This window comes from Dendrobates tinctorius, unplaced genomic scaffold (genome assembly GCF_039654945.1).
Source record: "Dendrobates tinctorius isolate UK_male_01 unplaced genomic scaffold, ASM3965494v1 ptg000193l, whole genome shotgun sequence".
NCBI lineage: Eukaryota > Metazoa > Chordata > Amphibia > Anura > Dendrobatidae > Dendrobates > Dendrobates tinctorius.
In genome coordinates this window covers 2,678,251-2,698,739 of record NW_027361860.1, presented here as the reverse complement: position 1 = coordinate 2,698,739, position 20,489 = coordinate 2,678,251, and the positions used below count along the sequence as shown (strand labels likewise).

Here is a 20,489-nt window from a genome sequence, read left to right as displayed (position 1 = left end):
TTCCTTCCTCACTGACCCTCTGTCAGACTGAACCTTTAATCCTACACTTTCCCACTCTTTTATGTATCTTAACTCCACCCACCTCATCCAGTGTTCCATGCAGGGAACCACCAGAGGTGCCCTGCTACACTCTAAGCACTGAGCTGCAATGTGGTTGTGCATAACTACCCGGTTGTGCATAACTACCCGGTTGTGTGGGGTGCGAGTGCTGGAGTGTGAAAGTAGTTCCCACCTTACCTGGATGGTGGGGCACTACACCTTAGGAGAAGGTGCAGTACCTCTGTGGCGACTGAGCCTCAGGGGCGCCACATTACAGCTACTGGTTATCTGGAAGTTCCATGTGTTTACCCAATCTTCATCTCCTTCTGTAATGAAGAATCAAAAATTTTCCCAAAATTGTGTCCTTAACCACATATCTCTTCTGGGTGTTGCAACTTTCCCTTTTGTGATCACATCATTTGTAATATCACCTGACCACACAGATTCCTCTCAATCTCTTATTTCTATATTCCAGTAAAACACATCTGTAGGACTGCATTCCCATGTGCCTGTCTTATTAGTGTGTATGTAATGTCTTGTAACTGTGTGAACTTTGTCTTGGGTCCTGTGGCAGCATGTAATATTATGTCAGTGTCGTGGATGAACTGTAGCTCAATACAGCATTTTACACGGTAACCCATGCAAATGTTTCCAGTAATATCTACTGAATTGTCTGGTATGTCGTCATCTTTTAGGTATTGTAGAATAGATCCTCTTGGACTTTGTGAATGTAGAGTTTTTGGCAAGGTTCATTCACTTCACTAGTATTTATTCCATGATGCAAATGATCTTCTGCATAGATCAGTTGAAATAGTATAGAGTAACAGAAATGTGATTCCCATCAAATGGCTTTTCCTGAGAAATGTCTTCTCCTGTAGGATTGGTGTTGAATCAAAGCCATCAAGGGCAGGATGTTTAATATTCCAGCTCTTATTGGAATCTATTTCTTCCTAAAATAAATGCAGTATCATTCTGCAATATACAACTTGCATTGATCAACATGTACCCACACTTTATTGTCTGTGGGTAATTTTAACCACATTAGATGCTTGTTGCACAAGAATCATAACTTGTCCCATGGTTTCAATCTCAAAGGGATCTTCCCAGTTACTTTCCCAAGGTCTGTTCTTCCTGACAGTTTAATCCTCACTAGAGCCCCTTTCTTGAATGTAGATTCATATGGTGTCTCCATTCTGTGTTCTTGATGCAGTATGTGGAAGTATGGCTTTCAAGCTTTCCTGCAACTACTGCAACCATTTGAGCCTTGCAACAGCATCTGTTTGAGGTGTGGACAAAAATGGTTCATGTGCAAAAATTGCATTTTTCTTGTCATGAGTTCAAAAGGAGGAAATTGGGTTGTGGAAGAAGTCGTTCCTCACACTCAACAGTGCAGAAGGTCCGGCATCAACCCAAGTATCTCCTTTGTCCAACAACATCTTAGCAATTCTGGATTTTATTGTTTTTATCGTTTCCACAATACCAGCGGACTGTGGATGGTAAGGTACATTAAACTGTTGTACCCCTAGAATAGTACAAACTGCTTGCATGACTTTTCCTGTAAAGTGACTTCCTCAATAAGAGGTGTTCATTCTTGGGATCCACCAAGTACAAAAGACATGATTAAATAATGCTCTCTGTAGACAAAGCATCTTTCTTGACAGGTAAAATATAACCCATTTAGTAAATACATCTACTACAACCAATGCATACCTGAGACCATTTTTGGTCTGTTACCATCAGATAATCTGTAACATAGACCATGGACCATCTTCAGGTGCAATTTGGAGTAGTGGAGATTTGTCCTTTTGGTCTTGGATTCATTTGATCACAAATGAGACATGATTGAACAAGACTTTATATAGTCTCTTCCATCTTTTTCCAGTAATCATTGAGAATGCCTAACCTTTTCTGTTGGCCTAAAAGACCCAAACTTTCATGATTATATCTTGTGAACTCAACCTGTAGATGTTTTGGTACCACAGGACAGAACTCCCCATTTAAGTCATTACGCAAAACCCCGTTTAAACAAACAAAAGGGAGGTTATGGATCCACTTGGGAAGCAACAAGAGATGTCTTTTTCTTCTGCAAAAGGGATATGTGGGTCTGTTCTTGAACTGCTGAAACCTCAAGAGGTTAATGTTGAAACACTTTTTTCTTGTCACGGCTGCCTTTTTGGCTAGAATATCTGCAGTTGCATTTCCAACAGAATTCATCATATTTTTTATAGGCAGCGACTTTGACAATAGAATGAAAAACAAAAAATGGTTTTGCTATTATCTCAAATTGTTTACAGCGTGTCACTGTGTGCAAGAGTCTTATTAAATTGTACAAAGCCTTTCTTGTCCCAAACTGGCAAATCGGTCAGTGGGTGATGGTGACATAGTGCCGACATATTCCGCAGCACTTTACATTTTAGAGGGGGCTTGTACAGACAATATATACTACTGCATAACAATAGACACAGATCAAAACCAATACCAAGAGGAATGAAGGCCCTGCATCATTCTGAAGACCATTATCTATGTATTGGAGGCTTCACATTATCTGACCTTGAATCTAGTTCAGATTCACTCACAATTTGAAGCCATCTATTATCAATCATCTTGATGACAGACAACTTCCACCCAGAACAGATCAGCTGCAGCTTCTAGAATAACATGGTGATCTGAGAGACGTCTCTTCCTGCCATTGGCCTCACATCAGCTCCTCAGTGCTGCTCCTATGTGGTCACTGGTTATTGTGAGGCTCATTAGTATAATCCAACATTTTCCCTCACCTCAGGTGTCTCCTTCTCCCTGGAAGCCAAAAATTTCCTTCTGCATTAGGCTGTTCACCCCTATTCTGAGGATGGACAAAACCTGATCCCTGAATTATGCAAATGTTGATTAAGTAAATTTGTGGGATAATTGCTTGGTTAAAAGAAAGTTTGTTAGAATTTATTACTTTTAATTAATTTCAGTTCCGTGATCTGATCGGTTTTCACCAGTGGAGATATCTGGCAGTAAGGCTAAGTGCACACGGTGATTTTCTTCCTGCGGATTTTACCGCTCAGATTTTAAGAAATCCGCAGGTCAAATGACCGGCATCTTTCCTGCTGAGTTCATCCTCTTTTATTGCGGTTTTCCACTGCGATTTTCCCTCTGCGGATTTGGAGAATGGAGCAGGTGGAAAATCGCACAAAAGTGACATGCTGCATTTTTTGGACCGCACAAAAACCGAGCGGGAAAAAAACGCAGCGTGTGCACAGCATTTTTTTTTTTTTTATTCAATTGTCACCACCCACCTTTCATGTCTCCCCTTTTTCCCTCATAGATTGTAAGCTTGCAAGCAGGGCCCTCATTCCTCTTGGTATCTGTTATGATCTATGTGATTGTTATGCTGTAATGTCTATTGTCTGTACAAGTCCCCTCTGAAATGTAAAGTGCTGCGGAATATGTCGGCGCTATGGAAATAAAATGTATTATCTTTCATTGATTTAGGCTATGTGCACACGATCAAAACCATATTAAGGATATTTAACTCATAAAGAAACAATTTTTTTTCTGTCTTTTTTTTTTTTTCCTGCCCTGAGGTTCTGGTTTCCAATTTTGTTCCTGCCTTCTCAAGCTGTGTGCTCTATTTTTTTTTTTTTTTTTTCACATGAGATTTGGTCTGGTTTACTCAGTTTTTGTGGTCAGCCAGTCCCTGCGCTGAATTTCCATTCTTATGTCTGTTTATGCCAGTTTGCTTTTTGCTGTCCCTGATCAGATTGGTCTTTTTACTGTCTTCAGAATACACCAGAGTGCTGATATAGGGAATTGAAGTCTAGCGACTTCAGGGTTTTTGTTATCAGAAAGTGTTGGACATTTTTTGGCAGGGTTTTGTGCGTGATTGCAGACAGCATCTTTCCCTGTCCTTTCTAGTTAGTGTGGGCCCCATGGTTTGCTCAGCCTATATTTCTATCTGTGTTTGTGTTTTCATCTTGTCTCACTGACTATACATGTTTGGGGGCTGTCTATTGCTTTGGGGCCTGCTCTGGGGCAGTTTAGATTTCCCCTTTTCTTGCTTTAGGCTTATTTAGTTCTCCGGCTGTGATGAGGCCTCTAGGATCATCGTAGGTACGCTCCACGGCTACTGCTAGTTGTGTGGATAGGGTCAGGGGTCTGCAATCCGCTTAGTTATGAACCTCTCTGGTTTTCTGTGGCTTAGCTTGTTTTTTCCTCCTCAGTGACTCATTCATAGCATATAGCTCTCTTTCAAGGATGATGCCAATAATGGCTCTCAATGGTCTGAAGATCAGCTGATTGCAACTAAACTGTGCTGGCCTTGTGATTGGCCAGGCAGAGGTGGACATCATGAACCATTCCACAGTGGCCATCTTTGAAATTCTGGAAAAAACACAGTCAGCACAAGACTGCACCCAAGTGAATATGAAGATTGAGTTTGGTGTGGATGTTACCAAAAAAGAAATGGTCTTTGCTGATGTGATTGATAATGACTCGTGGCATCCATAGCCCTCAGGTGATCAGACCCAGCAGAAGGATGAACAGACTTACCACAAAGTCAAAAGAAGCTGAGTGGGTTGCAGACAAAGTGGAGTTACTGGTGACCTAGTCATAGCCAAGAATGGATTGTTGATGGGGTCAATTTCTGACCTAGTCCACTGTGAAAAGATTAAGCAATCTGTGTTAATTATGGCATCCCATGTGAACTGAGGAAAATGTCTGGGCACAAAGGACCTGAAGAGACTGCCTGTTTGTGTTGGTCTCTCCAGGCATGTGATGTGACTGTCACACAGCCGCAACACATGCAGCTGCGACGCCTAACCGCTGATAAATGGGAGCGCTCCAGGTTTCTGATGCAGCTATTTTGAAGCTGCTAATGGTATTCGCATAAGCCCTAGTGATGGGCAAGCACTAAAAAGCTCAGGTGCTCATTAGTTGGGTCCAGCAAATTGGAATACCCAATAAACCCGTGTAATGAGCGCAATGTAAGTCTATGGGGAAAATGGGAAAAGTAAGCACTTGTGCCACGACCTCCCACCCCCAACCCCCCTCGGGTGATTTTGGGGCCTAAAAAAAATCTGAAATCATTAGGAACAGTGTTCAAACTACATGGTATCATCATGGGGAATACCCCTGGAAGCATTTCAGACTCCCAGGTCAGTTATGAACAATGTTGTCAGTCCTATGCCATTTTTACAAGCACACAATAAAACATACAAAAATGAAACTGAAATGGATTTTCCTGGGAAATATGTTAAGGAACATCCTTTTCATGATAATTTGTAAGTAAGACAAAATAACCCAAAACAAAAATGTTCCTCCACCACTTGGGCTATGTTCACACGTAGTGATTTCGATGGTTTTTCAAATCTAGCATTGCTTTCAACCAAGACAAATGCATTCACTGGGAAATGTCACTTAAGGAAGTGGAGACAAAAGGGAGATGGTAGAAAATGCTTCTTGTGTATGGTGCAGCCATTAGTAGAAGATGGGGGGGGTGTTCCCATAGTGCTGCATGAAGTATAATTCAGAATTCTGTTCTGTGCTCACCTCCATTTGTCTTGGCAGTACTGTGCAGCGGTTTGGCTGACTTGCACATGGTTAGTAATGAGAAGGGCTCCTTTACTCTAATTGGGTACTGTTCAAGAAGCTTCTTGAATCATCTTTATCAAGTTGTTCTCCTGGATTGATTCCTTCTTTCACTTCATCTTCTTGGTCTTCTTTCTTCTGGCCACTTTCTCTTCTTAATTGCTGTAGATCTGTGGAACTAGACAGACAAGTTAGTTTACTACACTCAATGGTAGTGATAACTAAAACTAATTGACCAAACATCTACCATAATGCATCATTGCTTATCTCCATGTCTATAAAGATAGGTGGCAGGGCTGCCTATGGCTGGAGGTGAGACTTATTTTGAGCTTTCTCCTCTTTCACCAAATATTGTCTTTGATCTACTTCAGATGGGAAATTCCTTCTTGCTGATGGGTATGGTTGATGTAAGTTTCAGCAAGTTCTCGATCTTCAAAGGTTTTCTTGTGCCATTTGGTAAGATAGCTCTTGCCTCTTTTGCACTCACCAAAGGTTGATGAAATCTAGAGAGAAAATACATTTTTGCTAGTGACTACCACACAAGTAAGCACACAATTCCTACTATTCAAACCGCATGTCATTGTTCTCAGTACTAATCCTCAATTCTCAATTCAGAACATCCTGACCAGAAGCACAGGCAATCACCACCTCTTGGTGTACAATTGTTAGTGGAAAAGTCAGGTCCAGCTTCTTGGTGCAGTTGAGCATTTGTTTCAATATATGCAATAGTGCAACACACAGACCCCTTCTGCCATCCTATGCATTTTGACTCTTGGACTAAGACTTCATAAGAGTCAAAACACAGGCTGGCAAGAGGCGTCTGTTTGCTGTGATATACTGGATTATGTATTGAAACGGCAATAAATTAGTAACTGCACCTAGAAGCTGGACATGTCTTTTCAACGTTTCCTACTGTTCACTCACTTCTCATGGAGCTTTTCCAAGTCCTTCCCAAAATGTGTAATGGGTTGTCCTTTTAACGTCACAAAAAATGGTTAACCATCTTTGAATTCTTCAGCTGAGTTGGTCAGATAAATTTGAGGTATGCTTTGAATAGCTATTGAATAAAAATTGTGTTAAGGATTTGCTTAGCTGAACATAGAACAAAGTAAATATATTGATTTACCCTTGCGCACATCTTCCTGCCAGGGCCGTATTGTTTGTGCTGCCCTAGGCACGTTTAGTGCTGCCTCCCCCATTGGGGAGCATGAGTAATGCAGATACTGTCGCCTGTCACTTGGGCTACTGTCAAATCAGCGATTTTTGCATTTCGCAGCAGATCCGGTAGTTTTTCTGCATTTGCCATGTAACAGATCACTTGTGGCAGCACTGCATTCGGCCTCATTCATTCCCTATGGGACTTGCAGACATGTGCGACACTTGGGGTTTTGCCGTGACCAGCAAATGCGGTACTTGTAGCAACTGAAAAAAAAAAAAAAATCTGCTAGGTAATGAATGAGGCCGGATCTATGTGTATAGCCATGTAGCTCTTTCATAGATACTTCCAGCAATATTTTTACACGTTCAGTTTATTCATCTGAAATCGGTTTGCATACATATTCAAATGAGGGAGTAGATCTGTTGCTCCATCTCTATACCCGCTCGGTGCCACCTCTTCCTGATCAACTTGCAGCTCTTTTTTCCAGAATGAAACACATCATAGAGGCTGTCAGTGAAGCAAAAGCAGGTAGCACTCTGCGGGAAATAGAGCTGGAGTGATAGAAGGTTAAGATCCACCACAGTCATTAGGCATAATTTATATATCAAGTGAAATGCTGATTTCTGAGTAAAGGGAGAAAGGGGCTGACCATATAAAGGTGTTAACTGAGTTTGTCTTTAAAAGAGGTATGTGCACATATGTAAGGCTTGGAGGGGTTAAATCCTGCTGACTGCCTTTAAATAAATACATTGGAACATAGTGTATAAGTATGGTAAAATAGCAGTCCTTATTCCATGAGGTGCTACAACTCCTTCAGTCAACTGATCAGTGCAGATGTCAATATTGATAGCCTATTATAAGGATAGGATGAGTGAAGAATTCTGAAACCACGGATATGTGATAATCATCCTAAATGGTGCTTGGCGCTCTTCCATACGGTTCTCATTATCAGACTCCATGAGCACCTGATCATATTCACTAAGAGCTACAAGGAACATTATGGAGGTGTATCCACTTCTTCCTTCTCATTGCTGCCCTCCTATGTCCACCATTCTGAAGATGACACTTTGTAAATCAAATGGATTTTTGATGATTCCTGTTGTGGGCACTCTGACTCAGAGCACAAGTTGTTGAAGGTAGATATCCATGATCTGCAATACGGTCCTGGTCATTTGGATAATTATCTGTGGAATCAGACAGTTGATGATCCTGTCTCCTATCAAAGCATTCTTGTATGCCAGGGTCATTCCATAAATATTTCACTGCATCTACATAAGGGATCTCAAATGAGCACACCTTCTCTATATCAACTTCCCGAAATAACAGTGCATGGCCCTTGTTGTGTTGATACTTGTATGGAATTTTAAGGGTCTCCCTTGCCCAAATCATAGCTTGCATTGCAGTGAATATGTTCTGGTACACAAACTTAGTGAAGCCCCTCTTCATCAGAGTAGCCAGATCCATGGATAATCCTTATCTGCTCCGGGCGGGTGTCCCTCTTGTCTTGGCGGAGCTGCCTGTCTCGTCACTGATCCTCCGAGCTTCCTTGGCCTCCTTGCTGAGGCAGCACACCATGATGGACTCCAGAGTCATGTCTGCTAACTGCTAGTGGTGCTGGAAAGAGACAGACCCCCCACCCTGCAAGTCACAGACCTGCTTCTCCTTGTAAGAAGGGGGAATGCTGTGCAGGTTGGGGGGAAGGCAGACTGATGAGACGGGAGATCCCTTTAAATAAATACATTGGAACATAGTGTATTAGTATGGTAAAATAGCAGTCCTTATTCCATGAAACTCTACAACTCCTTCAGTCAGCTGATCAGTGCTGATGTCAATATTGATTGCCTATTGTAAGGATAGGATATCAATATTAAATCCTCAAATGAATTAAACATGTTTAGTGCATATGATGTCCACAGAGCTAATACACAATGCTGCCAGCAAAAATATTCTTGTATAGGTATTAGAGTAGCACAGTGGAGGCACGCTCCTTTAAAAGTTCATAGGGTTTATTGCTCCATAACCCTTAAACCAGTACATAACATAAGGAATAGCTTTTAGCTCAGGCGAAAGCAAGTATAAGTGTCCATTGTTTCAGGCTCAGTCCTGGAGCCTCAGCAAACACAGAAGGCTTATCCCTCCTCGCATACAGCCAATATACCCAGGCCTCACCGGGTCAGCAGCCTCAGCTCGTGGTCTTTAAGAAGGTAGCACACCTTCCTCCACCTAGGCCTGCCGGGACCTTCCACATGGCTCAATCAGATCCATGCTTTCTCCCATGTGACCTACTCTGGCTACCTTATATAGTCCGTAGCCACGCCCAGCGGGTCACATGGCCATGACCTCATCACAGGTCCTTCAAGCATTGATACACATATACTTTATTGTGACACTCTTAAACACACCCCTGGGTGGATTTGTAGATTGATCCCGCCCATCTTATCAATCATCTGAAGGCTTCCCTGTTATGAATGGGTCACCGAGGAGAAAAAAACAAATTAAGCTTAGCCCAGAAAAACCAGAGAGGTTGGTAACTATGCAGATTGCAGATCCCTGATCCTACCACACAACTAGCAGCAACCGTGGAGCGTGCCTACGATGAACCTAGACCCCTCGTCACCGCCGAAGGACTAAATAAGCCTAAAGCAAGAAAAGGGAAAACTAACTGCTCCAGAGCAGACCCCAAAGGAATAGACAGCCCCCACACATGTATTGATGGTGAAACAAGATGAAAACACAAACACAGGCAGGAAAATGGCTTGAGCAAGCGATGGGGCCCAAACTAACTAGAAAGGAGAGGAAAGGAAAGACACTGTCTGCAATCTGCAAAAAACCTTACAAAAATAATGTCCAACACTTCTGATAGCAAAATTAACCCTGAAGTCACTAGACTTCTCCCACTATATCAGCACTCAGAAATATTCTGAGACAGAGCAAAAAGAGGCCAATCTAATAAGGGACAAAAAGCAAATTGGCAAATACAGATAAATAAGGGTGGAAATTTAGCACAGCCCAAGCCGGGGCAGGCTGACCACAAACTGAATAGACCAACAAAATCAAGTGTGAACATTAACAGAGAAACTTAGCTTGAGCTGACTGGAACAGAGCTGAGAACCAAGACCTGACAAGCAGACTCACCAGCAACTGAATAGGGTGTCGGCTGTCTTAAATCCAATCTGAAAATACAGAGGTCCAATTGTCATCCTCATTCTCAGGTGACAGATCTCCACCGATCAAATCACCCTCACTACGTCCTGTTACCATCAGAGGGCGTCTGGAAGGATAACTCACAACTGGTGAATCAGAGTGAACTCACAACACTTCTCCCTGACACCTTGGAATGACGATCAGCTCTGCTGATCAGCACATAAGCAAGCCTTCATCTCAAGGCCACCCACCTTGAGATGCATAACAATCCTTCAGCATCCTATACCCATTACCACAATGGATATGACTGTAGGCCCGTCCTGGGACACCCACACAGCACCCCCTAGCGGACACAGTGGTCACTACAACACAGTGCTTATCTACAGCATTCTAGAATGCTCTTGATTAGCCCCTGATCTGACCTGCAAGATAAGAAAAACAAGTTTTATTATACTCACCCGGGGGCGGTCCGGTCCGATGGGTGCGCAGGTCCGGCACCTCCCATCTTCATGCGATGTCATTTTCCTTGATTTGTCATGCTCCTGTGCAGGTGTACTGATCTGCATTGTTGAGGGCAGAGTAAGAAGAGCCCAAATTAGGTTACCTTCACTGCTCCTTATCCAGAACCATGTGGCCAGATAGCCGGGGGGGAGACTTTCTGCCCTAGACACACTGGACCATGTAACTGCTATGGTTAGAGGAACAGGAAGGGGGACTGGACAGGAAGGTGTGCAGGCAGAGGGCATGAAAGCAGAACGTGCCAGGGGGAAAGCAGCCTGCAACACCACACTCCCAGAGAGGGGACTCCCCATCAGAGCACTGAGGCTGAGAGAAGAGCAATGGTGAGAGCTGTAGTTGTGTATGTGGACTCTGGAGCCTTCATGACCAGAGGAGACTTTGCCCCTGACAGTGCAGAGACAGCGACCCGAGCGTGTAGCCCTGGTGACTGCAGTGGCAAGCTGCTCCTACCTGCATGGAGAATTTATCCACTGTAAATAAACCCTTTAACCATTGGCCTGTCTCTGATCTGTGGTAACATCATCAGTACCTGCACATTATTACAGTCCTGCAGTGCGCAGGTGCTTGGCCTCTCTGACCTTTACCAGCTCCTGTGCACTACAGTACTTTACTCTGCCCTCAACAGGGAAGATCAGTACACCAGCACAAGAGTGCAGCACAAAGCAAGGAAGATAATGACATCGCAAGTAGATGGGAGGCGCTGGACCTAGACCTGCGACACCCATCAGACTAGACCGCCTCTGGGTGAGTATAATATAACTTGTTCTTCCTATCTACAGCTTTACAGAATGCTGTAGATAAGCCCCTAAAGGCAGTGGACGCATCTTATAGCCACAAAACGAGGTGACAGGTTCCCTTTTTAATAAGAATATTATTTATTCATTGGTATTATGCTATGTCACAATACCAGTATCTGAGGATCTTCTGTTTCGAGGTCAAGAGCTCTCTGATGCGATGTGGCTGCCTGTCTCGCTGTCTTCCTCTTTTGACACTGCAGTGTTGTGGACAAAATATTGACTGGTTAACAACAAGTCTTGTGTCTATGTACTAACTGAACTATAAACTCTCCCCATAACATGTCCAGCAGACATTGTAGGATTACTATATTGAATCATAGAATCATAGAACCGTAGAGTTGGAAGGGACCTCCTGGGCCATCTGGTCCAACCCCCTGCTCAAAGCAGGATTCGCTAAATCATCCCAGTCAGATGTCTGTCCAGCCTCTGTTTGAAGACTTCCATTGAAGGAGAACTCACCACTTCTCGTGGCAGCTTGTTCCACTCATTGATCACTCTAACTGTCAAAAAGTTTTTTCTAATATCTAATCTGTGTCTCTTCCCATTCAGTTTCATCCCATTGCTTCTAGTCTTTCCTTGTGCAAATGAGAATAAAGTTGATCCTTCTACAATGTGACAGCCCTTTAGATATTTGTAGACAGCTATTAAGTCTCCTCTCAGTCTTCTCTTTTGCAAACTAAACATTCCCAATTCCTGCAACCTTTCCTCATAAGACAGGGTTTGCAGACCGGTCACCATTCTGGTCGCTCTTTTCTGAACTTGCTCCAGTTTGTTGATGTCTTTTTTAAAATGTGGTGCCCAAAACTGGACACAATATTCCAGATGAGGTCTGACCAAAGAGGAGTAGAGGGAAATAATGACTTCACGTGATCTAGACTGTATGCTTCTGTTAATACATCCTAGAATTGCATTTGCCTTTTTTGCTGCTGCATCACACTGTTGACTCATATTCAGTCTGTGATCTATTAGTATACCCAAGTCTTTTTCACATGTGCTGTCACTTAGCCCTATTCCTCCCATTCTATATATGCTTTTTTCGTTTTTATTGCCCAGATGTAGTACTTTGCATTTCTCCCTGTTAAAAACCATTCTGTTAGTTGCTGCCCACTTCTCCAGTTTATTTAAATCTTTTTGAATCCTTTCTCTCTCTTCTCTAGTATTAGCTATCCCTCCTAGCTTTGTGTCATCAGCAAATTTAATCAGTTTACTCTCAATTCCTTCATCTAAATCGTTGATAAAGATGTTGAACAATACAGGGCCCAGGACAGAGCCCTGTGGTACCCCACTTGAGACATTCTTCCAACTGGATGTGCAGCCATTTATGACCACTCTTTGGGTCCGATCACTAAGCCAGTTATGAATCCACCTAACAGTTGCCTTGTCCATTCCATACTTAGTCATTTTTTCAATAAGGATTGTATGAGAGACTTTGTCAAATGCTTTGCTGAAGTCAAGATATACTATATCTACAGCATTTCCTTGATCCACCCAATCAGTGATACCGTCATAGAAGGAAATTAAGTTTGTCTGACATGACTTATTAGTTACAAACCCATGCTGTCTGTTTAGTCACTTCATTCTTATCCAGGTATTGACATACATGTTGTTTAATAATTTGTTCAAAGATCTTTCCTGGTATAGAAGTCAGACTCACCGGCCTATAGTTGCCTGGGTCCACCTTCTTCCACTTTTTGAAGATAGGAACAACATTTGCTCTTCTCCAGTCTTCTGGCACTTCTCCTGTTATCCAAGAATTTTCAAAGATTATGGAGAGGGGTTCAAAAATTTCTTCTGCTATCTCCTTCAGTACTCTGGGGTGTAATTCATCTGGACCTGGAGACTTGAATTCATTTAGGTTAGCTAAGTGTTTCCTCACTATCTTTCTGTTTATAGATATCCTGGATTCTTCTATTCCCTCAATAGGACAGTGAATAACAGTTGATGTTACATTTCCTTTCTGAGAGAAAACAGATGCAAAATAGGAATTTAAAAGTTCAGCCTTCTCAACATCCTGTCTTACCATTTCATCATTTTCATCCTGTAAAAATCCTATAGCATCTTTGACTTTTCTTTTACTTTTGACATATCCCCAAAATCCTTTATTATTGCTTTTGACATCTCTTGCAAGCCTCAATTCATTTTCAGCTTTAGATAATCTGATTTGTGCCCTGCAGGTTCTGCAGACAGCATTATATTCTTCTTTAGATATGCCTCCCTCTTTCCATTTTATAAACATTTTTTTCTTCCTTTTTAGCATGTGCTTAAGTTCTGTGTTCATCCATCCTGGTTTCCTTAAATGCTTCCTATTCTTCCCTCTTTTCGGAATTGTTAACAACTGTGCTTTGAGAATTTCATTTTTCAAGATTTCCCATCCTTCCTGGACATTTTTGTCTTTAAAGATATCCAGCCATTGGATCCCTCCAATTCTCTTTCTGAATCCCTTAAAATCTGCCTTTCTGAAATCTAACCTTGACGTCTGAGTCTTCACAGATCTTCCGCCTCTAGTTATCCAAAATTCTAAAATAGCATGGTCGCTACCTCCTAGGGTCCCAGCCACTTTTACCTCCTCAACCATTTCCTCCCTGTTTATAATGATTAGATCCAAGGTAGCAGTTCCCCTTGTTTTCTCCCTTACCTTTTGGAAGATAAAGTTGTCAGCAAGAGAGGATAAGAATTTCCTTGACCTGTTAGTTTTGCCTGAGAGAGATTCCCAACAAATGTCTGGATAGTTGAAATCTCCCATGACAACTATGTCATATTTTTTGGAGAACTTGGCGATTTGATGCATAAAGAGTTCATCCATATCTTCAGCTTGCACAGGCGGCCTGTAGTAAATGCCTACAATGGTGTCCTTTCCATTGTTCTGTCCTTGTATTCTTACCCAAACAGTTTCCACAGAACTCCCTGTCTCTGAAGCTTCAATCTCTGTGCAGATATACGCGTTTCTAACATACAATGCGACACCCCCTCCTCGTTTATCAAGTCTGTTTCTTGCAAATAAGTTGTATCCTTCTAGTCTTGTATTCCAATCATGTGTATTGTCCCACCAAGTTTCAGTGATTCCAATGACATCATATTTCTTTTCCTGCGTTAGTAGTTCCAATTCTCCTTGTTTGTTGCCCATGCTTTGTGCATTAGTATAGAAACATTTTAGTTTGTGATTGGTTTCTCTTTCTCCAATATTTTTATTAATTAGATTCTTTCGTCTTTGTTCTTCCTTTCCACTTCTAATAGCAGAGTTCTCAATAGCATTTGTCAGGTGTATGGCTTTTTCTGGTCTTTTGCTTCCCTTCCCATGTTGTTCTAGTTTAAAGCTCTCCTTACAAGTGTAGCAAGGCGACTTCCAAATACATGCTTTCCAGTCTTCGTAAGGTGCACCCTTTCTCTAGCAAGTAGTCCATCGTATAAGTAGTTCACTCCGTGATCCAGAAATCCAAATCGTTGCTGACGGCACCATCGACGTAGCCAGTTGTTCACCTGCAGAATCTTATTCCACCTCCTTGTTCCATGGCCATCCACTGGGAGGATGGAAGAGAAGACCACCTGCGCTCCCAGTTCTTTCACTTTCTTGCCTAAGTCTTCAAAGTCTCTGCAGATGGTTTCCAGGTCGTTTCTTGCGGTGTCATTTGTCCCCACATGTAGTAGCAGGAATGGGTAGTCATCTGTAGGTCTGAAGAGTCCTGATATCCTGTCAGACACATCTTTAATTTTTGCACCTGGAAGACAGCACATTTCTCTTGAAGTTATATCCGGTCTGCAGATAGCGGCCTCTGTTCCTCTCAACAGGGAATCCCCCATGACCACCACTCTCCGTTTCTTCTTCACAACATTTTTCTTTCTCCATCCAGGAGGACTCTGAAGGCGTACAAGGTTGCTGTTTGTTGGCAAAGTCTTATCCTGAAGTAATTCTTCATCGTTTTCCTGCGTGAGAGCCTGGTACTGGTTTCTGAGCAGTATGGGCGCTGACTGCCTCCTGATCCTCCTGCTTCTCTGGGTCACATGTCTCCATTCCTCTGTTTCTTCAGGTGCACTTCGAATTTCTTCTCTTTCTGTAACATGAAGAGATAATTCTGCTCTGTCCAAGAACTCTTCACCTTCCTTAATGATCTTCAACGTAGCTAACCTCTCTTCGAGATTTTGCAACTTTTCCTCCAACAGGGACACAAGCTTGCATTTGTGGCATGTGAAGTTTGGCTTTTCCACTGGTAAATCTGTGAACATGTAGCAAGAAATGCAGCTCACTAAATGGCTCCTGGCCTCTTCCATCTTGAGATTTCTTAAAAACGATGAAAGATGAGCCAAAAATCGCGCGCCGATAGGTTTTTCCGATTTCCTCTTCTCAGCTGCAACGGCCAAAACCCAGTGATTGTTGAGCTCGTGGAGACTCTTCACTTATCCCAGAAGGCACTGGGAATATGCAAATGATCTCAAGACTCTTCCCCTGGTTTTCCGATTTCCTCTTCTCAGCTGCAACGGCCAAAACCCAGTGATCGTTGAGCTCGTGGAGACTCTTCACTTATCCCAGAAGGCACTGGGAATATGCAAATGATCTCCTCATGACTCTTCCCCTGGTTTTCCGATTTCCTCTTCTCAGCTGCAACGGCCAAAACCCAGTGATCGTTGAGCTCGTGGAGACTCTTCACTTATCCCAGAAGGCACTGGGAATATGCAAATGATCTCCTCACTCTTCCCCTGGTTTTGATTTTATTCTATTACTGCCCAGTCTCTAAGGCCTTATTCATACAGTCATGTTTAAAAACACATACTTGAAAAAATGGTAGTCGTGTCCCTGGTGTATGGTCAGTGTCAAATTTTACAATAAGGGTATATGCACACATTGTGGATTTGCCTGGGGATGATGGCGCATGCTCAGATTCAGATCTAGTCTCCCGAGATCTCGGGGCAAGATCTAAATCTGAGCATGCACCGCCACAGTGGCCATTTTCCTGGAGGCCACAGCATCACTCCAGTGGAGCTTCAGGGGCCTCTGGCTCTGACAAAATGCCAGTGAAGCCCCCTTTGCTACAGAGCCGCCACCCTAGCAGAGCTGCACAGAGCACCGCTGCCATAATGAGGTAATCTGGATACTTGCACCTTCCTGGTGAGGCGCCCCCTCACCTTGTCATCGGGACCACTCCCTCCCCCATCTTCTCCCCACCACCGACAATGACCGCAGATTGCTCCGCACCTGCCCTATAAGATGACATCCGGCATACAAGACGACCCCTAGCTTATAAGATTTTCAGGGGTTAAAAAAATCATCTTGTACGCCAGAAAATATGCTATGATGTCCAGGGACAGGCGATCTATAATATACAATGTATAGTCCAGGCAAATCTATAATATATAATGTCCAGCTAAGACCAGAGGCAGAGATGTATTACAACACTCCCACCCCACTCACTCGATCTGGGACTGGCAGCAAACATTGCCAGTGCTGCTACCATTCACTCTCTGGGACCATCTGGGAGCACTGGTGTTCATGATTTCTCATCCATTTATTATAAAAATGAATGAGCAAAAGACAATTCTTAATTGCATCAGTATTTGGGGACCAATCTCTGCCATCACCAGCTCTAGGTACTTTTTGTTTGCGCACAGTTTTTGATGGCATTTTTCAGGCAGGTCTTTCCAAACATCTTGGAAAACTACCTGCAGATATTCAGTGTATGAGGCTTGTGCAAATCCTGTCTCTTCATGTGATCACACACACTGACATTGAGGTCAAGGATCTGTGGGGCCAAATCACCTCCAAGTCTCCTTGTACTTTATACTGAAGGCTATTACTAATGACACTGGATGATTTGGATTTTCTGCTGCAGAATAAACTATAGTTAGATTTACTATTTGCTCTAACATTTAGATGAAATATATTTTTACAATTATATTTAACGTGCAATGTTCTGTGGATTCCTATTGGTGATAATGGGATATTAGTAGGTAAATTGCCCGAAATGGTTAAGCAACAAAACAACTCTTGAATATTTTGGTGCAATAATGTAGACTTCCAACCCATTTCAAGGGTCTTCATTGTCAGGGAAGACCCCAACTATCTGGAGGGAGGGAAGCTGTAACTAGCCAAATACTCTGTTCCCTCTGTTCCTCTCAACAGGGAATCCCCCATGACCACCACTCTCCGTTTCTTCTTCACAACATTTTTCTTTCTCCATCCAGGAGGACTCTGAAGGCGTACAAGGTTGCTGTTTGTTGGCAAAGTCTTATCCTGAAGTAATTCTTCATCGTTTTCCTGCGTGAGAGCCTGGTACTGGTTTCTGAGCAGTATGGGCGCTGACTGCCTCCTGATCCTCCTGCTTCTCTGGGTCACATGTCTCCATTCCTCTGTTTCTTCAGGTGCACTTCGAATTTCTTCTCTTTCTGTAACATGAAGAGATAATTCTGCTCTGTCCAAGAACTCTTCACCTTCCTTAATGATCTTCAACGTAGCTAACCTCTCTTCGAGATTTTGCAACTTTTCCTCCAACAGGGACACAAGCTTGCATTTGTGGCATGTGAAGTTTGGCTTTTCCACTGGTAAATCTGTGAACATGTAGCAAGAAATGCAGCTCACTAAATGGCTCCTGGCCTCTTCCATCTTGAGATTTCTTAAAAACGATGAAAGATGAGCCAAAAATCGCGCGCCGATAGGTTTTTCCGATTTCCTCTTCTCAGCTGCAACGGCCAAAACCCAGTGATTGTTGAGCTCGTGGAGACTCTTCACTTATCCCAGAAGGCACTGGGAATATGCAAATGATCTCAAGACTCTTCCCCTGGTTTTCCGATTTCCTCTTCTCAGCTGCAACGGCCAAAACCCAGTGATCGTTGAGCTCGTGGAGACTCTTCACTTATCCCAGAAGGCACTGGGAATATGCAAATGATCTCCTCATGACTCTTCCCCTGGTTTTCCGATTTCCTCTTCTCAGCTGCAACGGCCAAAACCCAGTGATCGTTGAGCTCGTGGAGACTCTTCACTTATCCCAGAAGGCACTGGGAATATGCAAATGATCTCCTCACTCTTCCCCTGGTTTTGATTTTATTCTATTACTGCCCAGTCTCTAAGGCCTTATTCATACAGTCATGTTTAAAAACACATACTTGAAAAAATGGTAGTCGTGTCCCTGGTGTATGGTCAGTGTCAAATTTTACAATAAGGGTATATGCACACATTGTGGATTTGCCTGGGGATGATGGCGCATGCTCAGATTCAGATCTAGTCTCCCGAGATCTCGGGGCAAGATCTAAATCTGAGCATGCACCGCCACAGTGGCCATTTTCCTGGAGGCCACAGCATCACTCCAGTGGAGCTTCAGGGGCCTCTGGCTCTGACAAAATGCCAGTGAAGCCCCCTTTGCTACAGAGCCGCCACCCTAGCAGAGCTGCACAGAGCACCGCTGCCATAATGAGGTAATCTGGATACTTGCACCTTCCTGGTGAGGCGCCCCCTCACCTTGTCATCGGGACCACTCCCTCCCCCATCTTCTCCCCACCACCGACAATGACCGCAGATTGCTCCGCACCTGCCCTATAAGATGACATCCGGCATACAAGACGACCCCTAGCTTATAAGATTTTCAGGGGTTAAAAAAATCATCTTGTACGCCAGAAAATATGCTATGATGTCCAGGGACAGGCGATCTATAATATACAATGTATAGTCCAGGCAAATCTATAATATATAATGTCCAGCTAAGACCAGAGGCAGAGATGTATTACAACACTCCCACCCCACTCACTCGATCTGGGACTGGCAGCAAACATTGCCAGTGCTGCTACCATTCACTCTCTGGGACCATCTGGGAGCACTGGTGTTCATGATTTCTCATCCATTTATTATAAAAATGAATGAGCAAAAGACAATTCTTAATTGCATCAGTATTTGGGGACCAATCTCTGCCATCACCAGCTCTAGGTACTTTTTGTTTGCGCACAGTTTTTGATGGCATTTTTCAGGCAGGTCTTTCCAAACATCTTGGAAAACTACCTGCAGATCTTCAGTGTATGAGGCTTGTGCAAATCCTGTCTCTTCATGTGATCACACACACTGACATTGAGGTCAAGGATCTGTGGGGCCAAATCACCTCCAAGTCTCCTTGTACTTTATACTGAAGGCTATTACTAATGACACTGGATGATTTGGATTTTCTGCTGCAGAATAAACTATAGTTAGATTTACTATTTGCTCTAACATTTAGATGAAATATATTTTTACAATTATATTTAACGTGCAATGTTCTGTGGATTCCTATTGGTGATAATGGGATATTAGTAGGTAAATTGCCCGAAATGGTTAAGCAACAAAACAACTCTTGAATATTTTGGTGCAATAATGTAGACTTCCAACCCATTTCAAGGGTCTTCATTGTCAGGGAAGACCCCAACTATCTGGAGGGAGGGAAGCTGTAACTAGCCAAATACTGAGGCTGAGCTGGTAAAGCCCACTTGGGACAGGAAGATGAGTCAGATGTTACAGATGTCTGTGGCTTGAGTGTTCTGCTTCCATTTACAAGCCTGAGTGGTCATTTTGGGTTGAGTGCAGAGTCAGGAGAAAGGGTGGTCTGCAACTGGATTGAGCTGGTGGCATCCTTGACAACTTAAATTGAGAAAAATGACCCTGCTCTGTATTCCTGACATGTGCTTTTCAGACAATCCCGGAGACAGTCCATGAAAGGCATGTAGTCTGCAAGTGGGATGAGCTGAAGTGGCTGCTAGGGTCCGCTAGGTGAGACCACTATTCAGATTGTGTTCCTTTTTAAGATCCCTTGAACAGGGCGGAGTAAAGAAAAGGAGTCTGGTCTGCGTGGATGACCTGTTGCTAGGTCCATAGTGATATTTGTCACATCATGTCATCTAAACTGGCAATTGACATCAACACGTTAAGAATTCTCTGGGTGCAGATGATTCTCCTGAAACATGGTGGTGTACCCTTCTCATGTCATCCTGGAAGCTGAGTGGATCCATGTTTGTTAATGGCACTTCCTGGTCTCCCTTCTGGACTCATGTGGTAATTGCAAAAGAATCCCTAAGTAAGCCTTTGAAATGTAGACAAGTGTCACAGGTTGTTGCGAGAGCGAGTAGAAAGATGCAGGTATAATGTAGATTTCTTCAAAAGCTAGATTAAAATGCAACCATATCCTTTTAATTTCTATTTCTTATGGATACATTAAAATGAATACTTGTTTCAGATGGCTAAATATTGCACATGTGAACTTGGCATAAAAGGATCATGTGACCAGGTCAATGATGCTTACAGTATTAAGTAA

General features: G+C 43.0%; 1 long non-coding RNA gene and 1 pseudogene across 1 annotated transcript in view; one reads left to right on the top strand and one right to left on the bottom strand.

The window, feature by feature from the left end:
* The window catches only part of LOC141055991 (uncharacterized), a 228,107-nt gene that overhangs the window by 17,700 nt on the left and 189,918 nt on the right, over positions 1 to 20,489 (top strand). The window lies entirely within an intron of this gene.
* On the bottom strand, positions 1,508 to 8,365 carry LOC141055984 (guanine nucleotide-binding protein G(q) subunit alpha-like; annotated as a pseudogene).